This window comes from Ranitomeya imitator, chromosome 1 (genome assembly GCF_032444005.1).
Source record: "Ranitomeya imitator isolate aRanImi1 chromosome 1, aRanImi1.pri, whole genome shotgun sequence".
Taxonomy (NCBI): domain Eukaryota; kingdom Metazoa; phylum Chordata; class Amphibia; order Anura; family Dendrobatidae; genus Ranitomeya; species Ranitomeya imitator.
The window spans coordinates 169,953,926-169,967,010 of NC_091282.1; the positions used below are offsets into that span (position 1 = coordinate 169,953,926).

A 13,085-nucleotide genomic window follows, 5' to 3' on the forward strand; every position below is an offset into this window, starting at 1 on the left:
CCATCAGCTTTAAATAGCAACCCCAGAACCCGAGAGAGGCAGCTAATGTTAACCCTGACCTGACCAGGAAGGAGCCTGGATCATCTAGCCCAGAGTCATGACACTGAGTTTGTGTCCTCGGTCATGGCCTTCCAAGCAGGACAATGAAGCCAAACATACTTCAAGAAACACCCAGAAATGGATGGAAACAAAGCACTGGAAAGTTCTGAAGTGGCCAACAATTTTATCCTGGCCATTTTTGGGGTTTTGTGTGAAATTATGCCCAAATTGCCTTTTATCTTTATGTTTTTTACACACAAATGAAATAATCATGTGTATAACAAAACATGTCTAATTGCAATACTTCTCTGGGATAAATATTTCATTTGCTGCAACAATTTCAACTGTGCCAACACATTTCACTACGACTGCATATGGCTGAAATAATGCAGCCAATATTTGATACATGCTGCCTGTGGTTCGTGCAGCATGTTATCAGCTTTTAGGTTCTCACAATAGAACCTGGATGGCCTCACTGTGGGATTCTGGGAGGCTTCTTATAGCCCCATTGTGGGGCCATTCTCTGTCGTTTATACTTTGACCCTTGGCCGAGTGTGTGTGACCCTGTTGTGCCTGTGCTTCGTGCCTATGCTTTGTGCCTGTGCTACTTTATGCTTGTCTGGTTCTGATCTGGTTCTGTCCCCGTTTAGAGTTCGGTCTGTCCCTTTTGTACTGCGCTGCTGTCTCCGTGTATGACTCCTTGCCTACGCTCTGACTATTCTCTGCTTGCCCCTTCTGTATCGCGCCTCCCTCTCCGTGTATGACCCCCGTTTGTACGACTTGAGTTTTCCTCTCCTCTACTTCAGGGTGCCTGTAGAATCCTGCACTTATCTCCAGTAGCAGGACGCTAAGCCCCGCCCCCTGTGGTCACATGATTGTAGGTCCTTCTGTTTTCTGCTATCTTCAGCATGCTGCTCAGGACCCGTCTGCCTGAGCTTTCCCCATGGCATCTGACCCCGGGCTCTCCCGCAGTGTGGGTGAGTCACCCTGCTCAGCCGTGGCAGCCCGCTGGTGCTAACCGGATCCTGATAATCACTTGACCAAGGCAGAACTGAAGTTTTGAGGCTGAAACCCGACAGTTCAGATCTGCCAGGTACTTGAGGAGACTAACAGTGGCAGCAATGGCTTCCTGCTCTGTCCGTACACACAACAAAAGATCATCCACATACAGGAGCAGCGTGACATGGGGGTGGTCCAATTGCCAGGGTAAAAGACACTCGCCATATTTTTTGCAAACTGATTGGGACTGTTTTGGGCCCCTTGTGGCATAACTGTCCATGTTAATTGTCATTCCTGATAAGTGAATGCAAACAGAAACTGGCAATCTGGGTGTAATGGAATGCTGAAGAAGGCATTGGCAAGGTCAATGACTGTGAACCAAGCAGCATCCTGAGGTACAGTGGGGCAAAAAAGTATTTAGTCAGTCAGCAATAGTGCAAGTTCCACCACTTAAAAAGATGAGAGGCGTCTGTAATTTACATCATAGGTAGACCTCAACTATGGGAGACAAACTGAGAAAAAAAAATCCAGAAAATCACATTGTCTGTTTTTTTAACAATTTATTTGCATATTATGGTGGAAAATAAGTATTTGGTCAGAAACAAAATTTCATCTCAATACTTTGTAATATATCCTTTGTTGGCAATGACAGAGGTCAAACGTTTTCTGTAAGTCTTCACAAGGTTGCGACACACTGTTGTTGGTATGTTGGCCCATTCCTCCATGCAGATCTCCTCTAGAGAAGTGATGTTTTTGGCTTTTCGCTTGGCAACACGGACTTTCAACTCCCTCCAAAGGTTTTCTATAGGGTTGAGATCTGGAGACTGGCTAGGCCACTCCAGGACCTTGAAATGCTTCTTACGAAGCCACTCCTTCGTTGCCCTGGCGGTGTGCTTTGGACCATTGTCATGTTGAAAGACCAAGCCACGTTTCATCTTCAATGCCCTTGCTGATGGAAGGAGGTTTGCACTCAAAATCTCACGATACATGGCCCCATTCATTCTTTCATGTACCTGGATCAGTCGTCCTGGCCCCTTTGCAGAGAAACAGCCCCAAAGCATGATGTTTCCACCACCATGCTTTACAGTAGGTATGGTGTTTGATGGATGCAACTCAGTATTCTTTTTCCTCCAAACACGACAAGTTGTGTTTCTACCAAACAGTTCCAGTTTGGTTTCATCAGACCATAGAACATTCTCCCAAAACTCCTCTGGATCATCCAAATGCTCTCTAGCAAACTTCAGACGGGCCCGGACATGTACTGGCTTAAGCAGTGGGACACGTCTGGCACTGCAGGATCTGAGTCCATGGTGGCGTAGTGTGTTACTTATGGTAGGCCTTGTTACATTGATCCCAGCTCTCTGCAGTTCATTCACTAGGTCCCCCCGCGTGGTTCTGGGATTTTTGCTCACCTTTCTTGTGATCATTCTGACCCCACGGGGTGGGATTTTGCATGGAGCCTCAGATCGAGGGAGATTATCAGTGGTCTTGTATGTCTTCCATTTTCTAATTATTGCTCCCACTGTTGATTTCTTCACTCCAAGCTGGTTGGCTATTGCAGATTCAGTCTTCCCAGCCTGGTGCAGGGCTACAATTTTGTTTCTGGTGTCCTTTGACAGCTCTTTGGTCTTCAGCATAGTGGAGTTTGGAGTCAGACTGTTTGAGGGTGTGCACAGGTGTCTTTTTATACTGATAACAAGTTTAAACAGGTGCCATTACTACAGGTAATGAGTGGAGGAAAGAGAAGACTCTTAAAGAAGAAGTTACAGGTCTGTGAGAGCCAGAAATCTTGATTGTTTGTTTCTGACCAAATACTTATTTTCCACCATAATATGCAAATAAAATGTTAAAAAAACAGACAATGTGATTTTCTGGATTTTTTTTTCTCAGTTTGTCTCCCATAGTTGAGGTCTACCTATGATGTAAATTACAGACGCCTCTCATCTTTTTAAGTGGTGGAACTTGCACTATTGCTGACTGACTAAATACTTTTTTGCCCCACTGTATCTGGGACAAAAAAGTATGTGGATTAGGCACCAACGGAGTTTCCAAAACAGTAGTTGCATTAACTACCCGTAGATCTTGTACCAGCCTGTACACGGGGTTGGCTGGGTGGGGTCTTTTTCTTAACGGGAAACAAGGGCGTGTTACATGTGGAAACACAGGGTACCAGAGCACCTTTATCGAGTAACGTTTGTATTTGCCGCTTTAGGCCCCGCTCCTAATCATGTTTCAAAGGTAATTGATGGACTTTGGGAAAAGGGGCACCAGGTTTTAGAAACACTTTTACTGGTTCTACAGGCATTTTCCCTATATCATCTGGCCCCTTTGACCAAAGTTTAGATGGTATCTCTGAGAGATATGGGACAAGTCGTTGATCCTCAGGCACCATCGGGGGAGGGTCTAAGCCTTTCAGGGCCATCATAACTGTAGGAAGGGCATGTAGAATACAGATTTCCTCGCTGTCCTCATCTGCATAAGGGTTATGTAACGAAAGAACCATCTGACCATCATCTTGGAATTGTATTCTGGAGAGGAACTGTGATAATAAATCTGCCCCCAGTAAATTTATTAGACATTTGGGAGAGATTACGAACTGAGCAGTAACTTCAGGGAAAGGTCCCACAGGGATGGGTTTTGTAAGAGTATGTTTATTGGGTCTGCCATCTACTCCGATTAAAACAAGCTCTTGGTCTGAGAATTGAATAGGGATATCTGTGCACCTGATTATCTGATTATGGAATTGGCCACCCCAGTGTCTACCATGAACTTAACAAGGGTGTCCCCGATAGGAAGCGTGACAGATGAGCATGCCTCGGGTTTGGGGGAGGACATTGTGATGGCAGACCCTGGTTGGCCACCCCTTCAGTATGGGCGGTTATCAGGATTTTGAGGTTGTCCATAACCAGTGTATCCCCAAGGGTTCCCAGCATTCGGGTTACGAGTGGAAGAGGGAACTTGAAGGTAGCATCTGTCAGCAGGGGTGTGACAATCTCTCTGAAAGTAACCGGGTCGGCCGCAGCGCCAGCATTGCAGACGAGGTGGGGGCTGGGGTTGGAGAAGGAGTTGGAACTGCTGCAGCTGCTGATTTACTCTTTGATTTCCCTGCTGATGCAGAGCGGGCTAAATTCTTCTGAAAACTTTTTATTACTTTTAATGCATTGTCCGGAGTGGAATTCTCAATATCAGGTCTAACTGACATTATTGCCTCTTTCAATTCAGGTTTAACGCCGGACATCAAAGCTGCCACAAAAAGGTGTGAATGGGCTTTATTATACAATCAGAATCCCAGATCTTTAAATACTACAATAAGACGCCCATAGAACTTCTCGGCAGTCTCCCCCTTGTCCTGTGTGACATCTGTGAGAGAGGTAGCTTGGTCCGCTAGTCTATCTTGTGCTCAAACCTTTAAAGCATTGCAGAAATCAACACAACTCTCATAGGTTCCCCGATCCAGGTTCACATTATATGTTATGCCACCCTCAATAATTGGAAAATACCCCTCCCCAGCTTTTACTCAAAGTAAGTGTAATAGATCTCTTCGGTGAGTGGAAAAAATTTCTTGATTCGCTGCCATTTGCCTATAGAAGACCATGGGGGAGGATTCTGGATCGGGTAACTGGTTGCAAAGGGTGTTTATTTGAGATGGGGAAAAGGGGGTATACTTTGGCCTGTCAGGAGTAGTTTCCACATCATCCTCTTCAAATTCGGATATTACTGACTCGGGGCGGGAGGAGGTGGTGGTAGTATGGGCACAAGAGGCATCTGCTGCGGAAGCTGGGCAGAAGGCTCTGTTACAGTTAGAGATTGCCTGATGGGCTGTTAGGCGGCTGTCGAACAAATCAGACCTCCTCCAATTTTATGGGGTTTTCCTGTATACAACGCTCTATTGCTGATACTATGACCATGGCGGTATCCTTTCTGGCATATTGAAAGATACCGGCAGAGATTAATGGTATGGCCATTGTACGTTGAGACATCGTACCGGGGGGACAGAGGAGGCATACATGATTGCGCTCTGGACGGCATCGGTAAGTACCGTATTTTCCAGCGTATAAGACGACTTTTTAACCCCTAAAAATTGTCCCAAAAGTCAGGGGTCGTCTTATACGCCGGGTACGGCTGCACGGAGCGATCCTGGATGGTTCCCAGGGTCTGGAGGAGAGGAGACTCTCCTTCAGGCCCTGGGATCCATATTCATGTAAAAAATAAAGAATAAAAATAAAAAATATGGATATACTCACCCTTCCGAAGGACCCTGGCTGTCACCTGTTGTGAATTCTGCTTTTGGGTTCCCTCCAGTGGTTGTAGGTGGGAATGCAGTTGTCTCTGAGTCGCAGTCCTGGCCAGGTGTATCTGCTGATTGCAGTTCTGACTGGGATATTTAGGTGTGCAGGATTCTTTAGTCCTTGCCAGTTGTCAATGTTTCTTTCTGGCATCTCCTGCTTAGCTACCAATTCAGCACAGATAAGTGTCTGTTTCTTTTTCTGTGGCACACATGCAGTGTGCTTATATTCTGTGCAATTGATTTGTTTTTCTCTTGTCCAGCTTAGACTGTGTCAGTGTTTTCTCAGTCTTGTTGGATTCTCTGGAGTTGCAGATATATGCTCCACATCTTTAGTTAGATGGTGGAGTTTTCGTATTTTCTGCTGTGGATATTTTTGGAAGGATTTTTAATACTGACCGCTTAGTATCCTGTCCTATCCTTTCCTGTTTAGCTAGTGTGGCCTGTGACAAAACACTCCGGGATCGCCTTTGCTGGGGTCAAAGGTCACGTGGTTTGTGCATTGAATTTCTGAGGCGTACAGCAGGTTTCCAAGTAGGCTGACCTCAGGTCAGATTTATTAAAGTGAAAGCAACACAGAAAAACAAAACATAAAAATAAATCCTAGCCTGTCCGGCACTAACTAAACAAACACGTTGCTAACTTAACATCTGGGGGGGCTTCTCCCACCCAGCTAACATCACACAATTCTTGAGCAGAGCTCTCACTCACGTTTGTCTCACACAGACAGGCAATCTGTGTGCCCCAGGCAGACACTGGAAACCCCCAGCTGGTCATCTTTTATTCCTGCAATCATTAACCCATTAGCACCCTGAAGATACTGAGTGGCCTAATTCACATAGGACAAACACCTGGGCGAGATATACCTGCCTCCAACTACCACACCAGCATGAGTCTTATATATCCCCCCCCCTTGCTCAGACCACTCCGGTCGAGCAAGAACACTCTTGAAACAGTGCACTCGGGATAGGGCATCGGCGTTCCCCATCTGCACCCCAGGTCGGTGCTCCACCGTAAAAGAGTAAGCCTGCAGGGCAAGGAACCACCGGGTTACCCGACTATTACGGTCTTTGTGGAGGTGCATCCACTTGAGAGGGGCATGGTCTGTGACCAGCCTAAACTTCCTACCGGCCAGGTAATACTTGAGGGAGTCGAGAGTCCATTTAATGGCTAGGCACTCTTTTTCAACCACCGCATACCTCTGCTCATGTACATTCAGTTTCCGACTGAGATAGAGGACCGGGTGTTCGACTCCGTCCCTCACCTGGGAAAGTACAGCTCCGACACCAGTATCAGAGGCATCAGTTTGTACCACAAACTCGCTGCTGAAATCTGGAGTCACTAGTACGGGCTGAGAGCACAAAGCCCGTTTCAGGCTGTGGAAGGCCTCTTCAGCAGCTGAGGTCCATTTTACCATGACGGAACCCTTCCCCCTAGTAAGATCCGTCAAGGGAGTAGCCATGGCTGCAAAATTGGGTATGAACCGGTGATAATAGCTGGCAATCCCCAGGAAAGCCTGTACTTGTTTTTTGTCCACTGGTTGTGGCCAGCCCTGAATTGCCTGTATTTTTGTCGATCTGGGGTTTAACCACTCCTCGGCCAATCACGTAGCCCAAGTATCGGGCTTCTTCAAGCCTGATGTGGCATTTCTTGGGGTTTGCCGTGAAACCTGCATCTCGCAGGTCATCAATCACCGCTTGTACCTTCTGGAGATGAGTTTCCCAGTCCATGCTGTAAATTACGATGTCATCCAGGTAGGCAGAAGCGTACTGTCTGTGAGGCCTCAAGACTCGATCCATCAATCTCTGGAACGTTGCGGGAGCTCCATGAAGTCCAAACGGCATATAGACATACTGGAACAGACCTTCCGGTGTAGCAAATGCCGTCTTCTCTCTGGCCGCCTCGGCCAGAGGAATCTGCCAGTACCCCTTTGTTAAATCCAGGGTCGTAATGTATCGGGCTTTACCAAGCCGGTCGATCAACTCATCGACCCGGGGCATAGGGTACGCATCAAATTTAGAAACTGCATTCAGTTTCCTAAAGTCATTACAAAACCGGATGGAGCCATCCGGTTTAGGTATCAACACAATTGGACTGGACCAGGCGCTGTGCGACTCTTCAATGACTCCTAAGTCCAACATTGCCATCACTTCCCGGGAGACGGCTTCATGGCGGGCTTCCGGAATCCGGTAGGGCTTCACATGAACAGTGACGCCAGGCTCTGTGACAATCTCATGTTTCACCAACTTAGTCCGGCCAGGTTTTTCGGAGAAAAACTGTCGGTTCTGTAACACAAATTGCTTAACCTCAGATCTCTGTCGTTCTGAGAGAGTCTCGGCAACCTGCACCTCCGGTACAGTAGGTGAACAAACCGGACGGGGCAGATCCGCCGTTAGGGCAGAGTGGTCTTTCCAGGATTTTATCAGATTCACATGATAAATCTGTTCCGGTTTTCTCTTACCCGGCTGGTACACTTTATAGTTCACTTCACCAACTCTTTCTCGGACCTCAAATGGGCCCTGCCATTTCGCCAGGAATTTACTATCCACCGTAGGGATTAGGACCAACACCCTATCGCCGGGTGCAAATGTACGGACCTTAGCGCCTCTATCATAACTTTGCCTCTGAGCTCCCTGGGCCTGAAACATATGGTCCCTAACAATGGGCATGACAGCGGCAATACGATCCTGCATTTGTGTTACATGGTCGATCACCGTTTTAAAGGGAGTGACTTGACCTTCCCAGGTTTCTTTTGCGACGTCCAGCAGTCCCCGGGGACGACGGGCGTACAACAGTTCGAAAGGCGAAAACCCTGTGGAAACTGGGGAACTTCCCTAATGGCAAACAGCAAATAGGGTAACAAGTAATCCCAGTTCTTCCCACCTTTGTCTATCGCCTTCCGGAGCATCTGTTTTAAGGTTTTGTTGAAGCGCTCAACCAGGCCATCTGTTTGAGGGTGATAGACAGACGTACGCAACGGGTCTATTTGTAAGAGCCTGCAGAGCTCCTTCATTACCCTCGACATAAAGGGAGTCCCCTGGTCGGTGAGTATCTGTTTTGGAATTCCCACCCGACTAAACACTTGTACCAATTCCTTGGCGATTGTCTTGGTAGCTGTGTTACGCAAAGGGACGGCTTCCGGGTAACGAGTGGCATAGTCCACGATGACGAGGATATGTTGGTGCCCACGTGCGGATCGGGGAAGTGGCCCAACCAAATCCATCCCAATTCTCTCAAAAGGGACCCCAATGATAGGAAGGGGTACCAAAGGGCTACGGAACTGAGATTTAGGGGCCGCGATTTGGCACTCTGGACAGGACTCACAATAGTTACGCACATCATAATGTATTCCAGGCCACACAAAACAATGCAATATCCTTTCTGTGGTTTTCTGTACCCCCAGATGTCCCCCCATTATATGTCCGTGGGCCAAATCCAGTACCTTCCGCCGATAAGGTTTGGGTACCACTAACCGTTGCACTGTATCTTCCCCTTTTTTTTCTACCTGGTAGAGCAAATCATTTTCAAGAACCATATACGGGTACGCTAGCCTAGTGTCAGGTTCTACGGGTACCCCATCTATCATTTTTACATTTTTCCTAGCCGGAGTCAGGGTAGGGTCTTTCATTTGCTCGCTGTGGAAGTCATCCACCTGGACTCCCAAATCTGGCAGGCAGGGTGCCGGATGGCTGTCTGCCTCCGCCTCTCGCTGAGGTTCCTCAGTTCCCTCTGTTTCCCCTGCCATGACCGAGAAGGGGTACTGAAAGTTAGATTCACTAACCTCCCCAGCAACATCTTCCTGTGGGGTCTTCTCTAGGGACTCGGGACCTCCAGATGGCATGGGAGAAGATTCACGGGTACAGCTACCGTGAAGGAGCAACTGATTCTCCCACAACTGCCAGAAATAGGGAAAATCCCTGCCCAGGATTACATCCTGTAACAATGCGGGAACGAGTCCCACTTTGTGCTGCACTGACCCATAGGGAGTAGAAATCCATATGACCGCTGTTAAGTACGAGCGGGTGTCACCATGCACACACGTCACAGAAAACTTGTCAGACGGACCAGACGGAAGTGCCACCAGACTAGCTTTCACCAGAGTCACCACACTTCCAGAGTCTAGTAATGCCACAACATTTTTCCCATCAACAGATAATTCACACAGGTGTTTCGCTGTATCATTTTGACCCGCATTCACACTCACTAGCTGTGTAACCAAAGACATGCGTTTTCTAGAGTCTATAACATTGCACTGCATGGGTTCAGCGGTAACAGGACAGTTCGCAGAAACATGACCCTTCTCATGGCAGCGGAAACACCTAACAGGTCCCCTACTGAGACCACCGTCCAATACTCTTGGTCTCGGAGTGCGAGCAGTCCCGGACTCCTCCCCCACAGTTTTAAGCGATTTTCCTTCACCCGTGGTCCCTGGAACAGTCTTACCGGTTCCACGAGGAGGAGGCACAGACCGGGGGTTGGCGGTGTCGTCGGGAAGTCCTTCTGCCACGGAATAACGCTCGACCAACTCCACAAGTTGATCCGCTGTCGTGGGATTTCCTTGGCTTACCCACCTTTTCAGCGCTGGGGGTAGTACTCTCAGGTACTTGTCCAGGACAACCTGCTGGATTATTTCGGGTATTGTCAGTACCTCGGGTTGCAGCCATTTCTTTGTTAAGTAGATCAGGTCGAACATCTGAGACCGCGCCGGTTTATCTTGCTGGTATGTCCACTGATGTACCCTCTGTGCCCGAACAGCCGTCGTCACACCCAGCCGGGCCAGGATCTCAGCTTTCAGTTTCTCAAAGTCCTGAGCGACCTCCGGGTCCAAATCATGGTAAGCTTTTTGGGCCTCGCCGGAGAGAAACGGGGCAATCAAATCGGCCCATCGTGCCTTCGGCCACTTCTCTCTCAATGCCGTCCGCTCAAACGTTGTCAGGTATGCCTCGACGTCATCTTCTGCAGTCAGCTTTTGCCAGTATCGACTCACATGGATCCTTCTGGACTCTGCTTCCGGGTCAGCGTCAGGCATGCTCACCAGGCACTGCGCCACCTGTTGGAGAAGTTGGCGGTCTGCAACCGTCATGTCCACTAACTCCTTCAGCTGTGCGGTCATCAAGCGATTAGCTTCATGCTGTGCGGCAGTGGCCTGCTGCTGTACGGCAGTGGACTGTACTAAGGCTTTCACCACGTCTTCCATGCTGTCGCCTGTGCCACGGTATGCCCGCGTTCTCCACCACAATGTGACAAAACACTCCGAGATCGCCTTTGCTGGGGTCAAAGGTCACGTGGTTTGTGCATTGAATTTCTGAGGCGTACAGCAGGTTTCCAAGTAGGCTGACCTCAGGTCAGATTTATTAAAGTGAAAGCAACACAGAAAAACCAAACATAAAAATAAATCCTAGCCTGTCCGGCACTAACTAAACAAACACGTTGCTCACTTAACAACTGGGGGGGCTTCTCCCACCCAGCTAACATCACACAATTCTTGAGCAGAGCTCTCACTCACGTTTGTCTCACACAGACAGGCAATCTGTGTGCCCCAGGCAGACACTGGAAACCCCCAGCTGGTCATCTTTTATTCCTGCAATCATTAACCCATTAGCACCCTGAAGATACTGAGTGGCCTAATTCACATAGGACAAACACCTGGGCGAGATATACCTGCCTCCAACTACCACACCAGCATGAGTCTTACAGGCCTCATTTGCTAAATCCTGTTTTCTGCCTGCGTGTGTCTTTTCCTCTACTACTCACAGTCAATATTTGTGGGGGGCTGCCTATCCTTTGGGGTTCTGCTCTGAGGCAAGATAGTATTCCTATTTCCATCTATAGGGGTATTTAGTCCTCCGGCTGTGATGAGGTATCTAGGGTTTGTTAGGTACACCCCACGGCTACTTCTAGTTGTGGTGTTAAGATCAGGATTTGCGGTCAGTATAGTTACCACCTACTCCAGTGAAAGTTTTCATGCTGCTCCAAGGCCACCTGATCATAACAGTCACCGCTGCAAGCGTCTGCCTCTGTTCCTAAGAATGCAGTGAGTGAAGGACCTTCGATGACGTCGTGGTCAGGTGACCGCTCACCTGACCGCTCACGTGATCGTGATGTCATCGAAGGTCCTTCACTCACTGCATTCTTAGGAACAGAGGCTGGGACTGGTGCTGGCGGTGGCTGATAATAAGTGCCGTCAGCGTTTAGCAAGGGAAAGGTGGGGGCTACGACTCCGGGTCTCCTTGCTCCAAAATTGCAACAGACCTCTCTCCACTGAGGATTAGTAACTCCGCATACGTCACAAATCCACCCAGCAGGATCATAGGGTGGGGGCGCACTGGATTTTGGCAACCCAGGATATATTGGTGCCCTGGGGTTGAGGGGCACAGGGCTTACAGTCAGGAGGAGAGGCTTGATTTCCTGGGGAGGGACCTAATTATCTAGCAGGGAGATCCCTTGTTCCAGATCATCATTTTTAGTTACTTGCTTCCCCGACACATTGATCTCAGTCACTTTCTCAGTTCCTTCTTGCACCACAAAACATCCAGTCTTTGTCATAGTAGTAGACAACTTTCCTTTTTCAACGTAACAATAACAGAAACAATCAGAATTCACTTGCTCTTCTACTTCTACATAACCTTCATCAAACAATTCATGTGCTAAACTACGGAATTCTTCAGCGTCTTTAAGCAAACCATCATCAATCAACCTCCCCTTATTCTTTCTGATTCCTTCGTCCCGTAATGTAGGTTGCAGCCTCCCGCCCTTAGGAAAACCCATGATTGAGAATATTTTCCCTGCATTCCTGACAGATTTCTTTCCCCGCCTTTGAACCATAAGGCTAACAGTATCAGATCCATCACACAAATTCAAACTCTTCTTTTTCTTCCACAGAAACATGATTCTCTTTTAGAACTAAATATCCTTACTTCAGTTGTGCACAGTACTGGAGCGGCTGTACAGTCTGTTCCTCCGGGTCTATCCCCGCTGGGACAACCCAAAATTCCAACGCGGTACTTAGTGAAAGGAGAAGGGTGTCTTAGACTATCCCTCCGGACACCTCTGGTTATATATATATATATATGTCTATCTATATATTACTGAGTTATGTATCCTACCCAATCTTCGATCACTTCACCACGCCTGATTCTAACAATGATCAGGATTTCAGGATATTTTGACTAAAAAGAAAGTTACAATCACTGGTCAATCCGGTGTGTCCGTCCCTTATTAGGTACGGTTCAAACACTGGGCCCCCAACGGAACTACACCTCTATATGATTCCACCCAAGAATCACCCCACCATCGTGGACAACCTCAGATTCTCTTTGCAGCAACAAACACAGGAAAACCACACCAAACGGTCAGTCTGAACAGTATAATTGTCAACTTACCGTGGTTGTCGTGGGGGATGATCAGTCCCAATTTTCCAGTGCCTGTGTCCAGTCCGAGTTTCCTTTGTCTTGTCCTCCAGGGGGCAGAGGCATCCCTATTTGGGGGCCCCACATTTGGGTGCCAAGCTGTTGGGGAAGGATCTGGAGTGACCCTTCAGGGTTGACCAAGTGATTTCAAAATTAATCCACAGGGCGTTGCCAGCAACTGAGAATGACCAGATGGAGAGGTGTCTCTGTTTGGGAGGATCAAAGTAGATCTCTAACCCCGTTTATTATGTCACTTCTTTTGTAGTATTTAGCAAGTTATACTTCAACCAATAGTATAAAAACACCCTTGCAGCACTTAACATATAAAAATGCAGGAAAACCGGAAACTACAT

General features: G+C 47.9%; 1 long non-coding RNA gene across 1 annotated transcript in view; it reads right to left on the minus strand.

Moving 5' to 3' along the window:
* LOC138657666 (uncharacterized) overlaps nucleotides 1–12,815 on the minus strand; it is a 103,873-nt gene extending 91,058 nt beyond the window's left edge. The window contains exon 1 of the long non-coding RNA XR_011317121.1: nucleotides 12,706–12,815. This is a non-coding gene — a long non-coding RNA (uncharacterized lncRNA). The remainder of the gene's footprint in view (nucleotides 1–12,705) is intronic.
* Nucleotides 12,816–13,085: the final 270 nt, after the last annotated feature.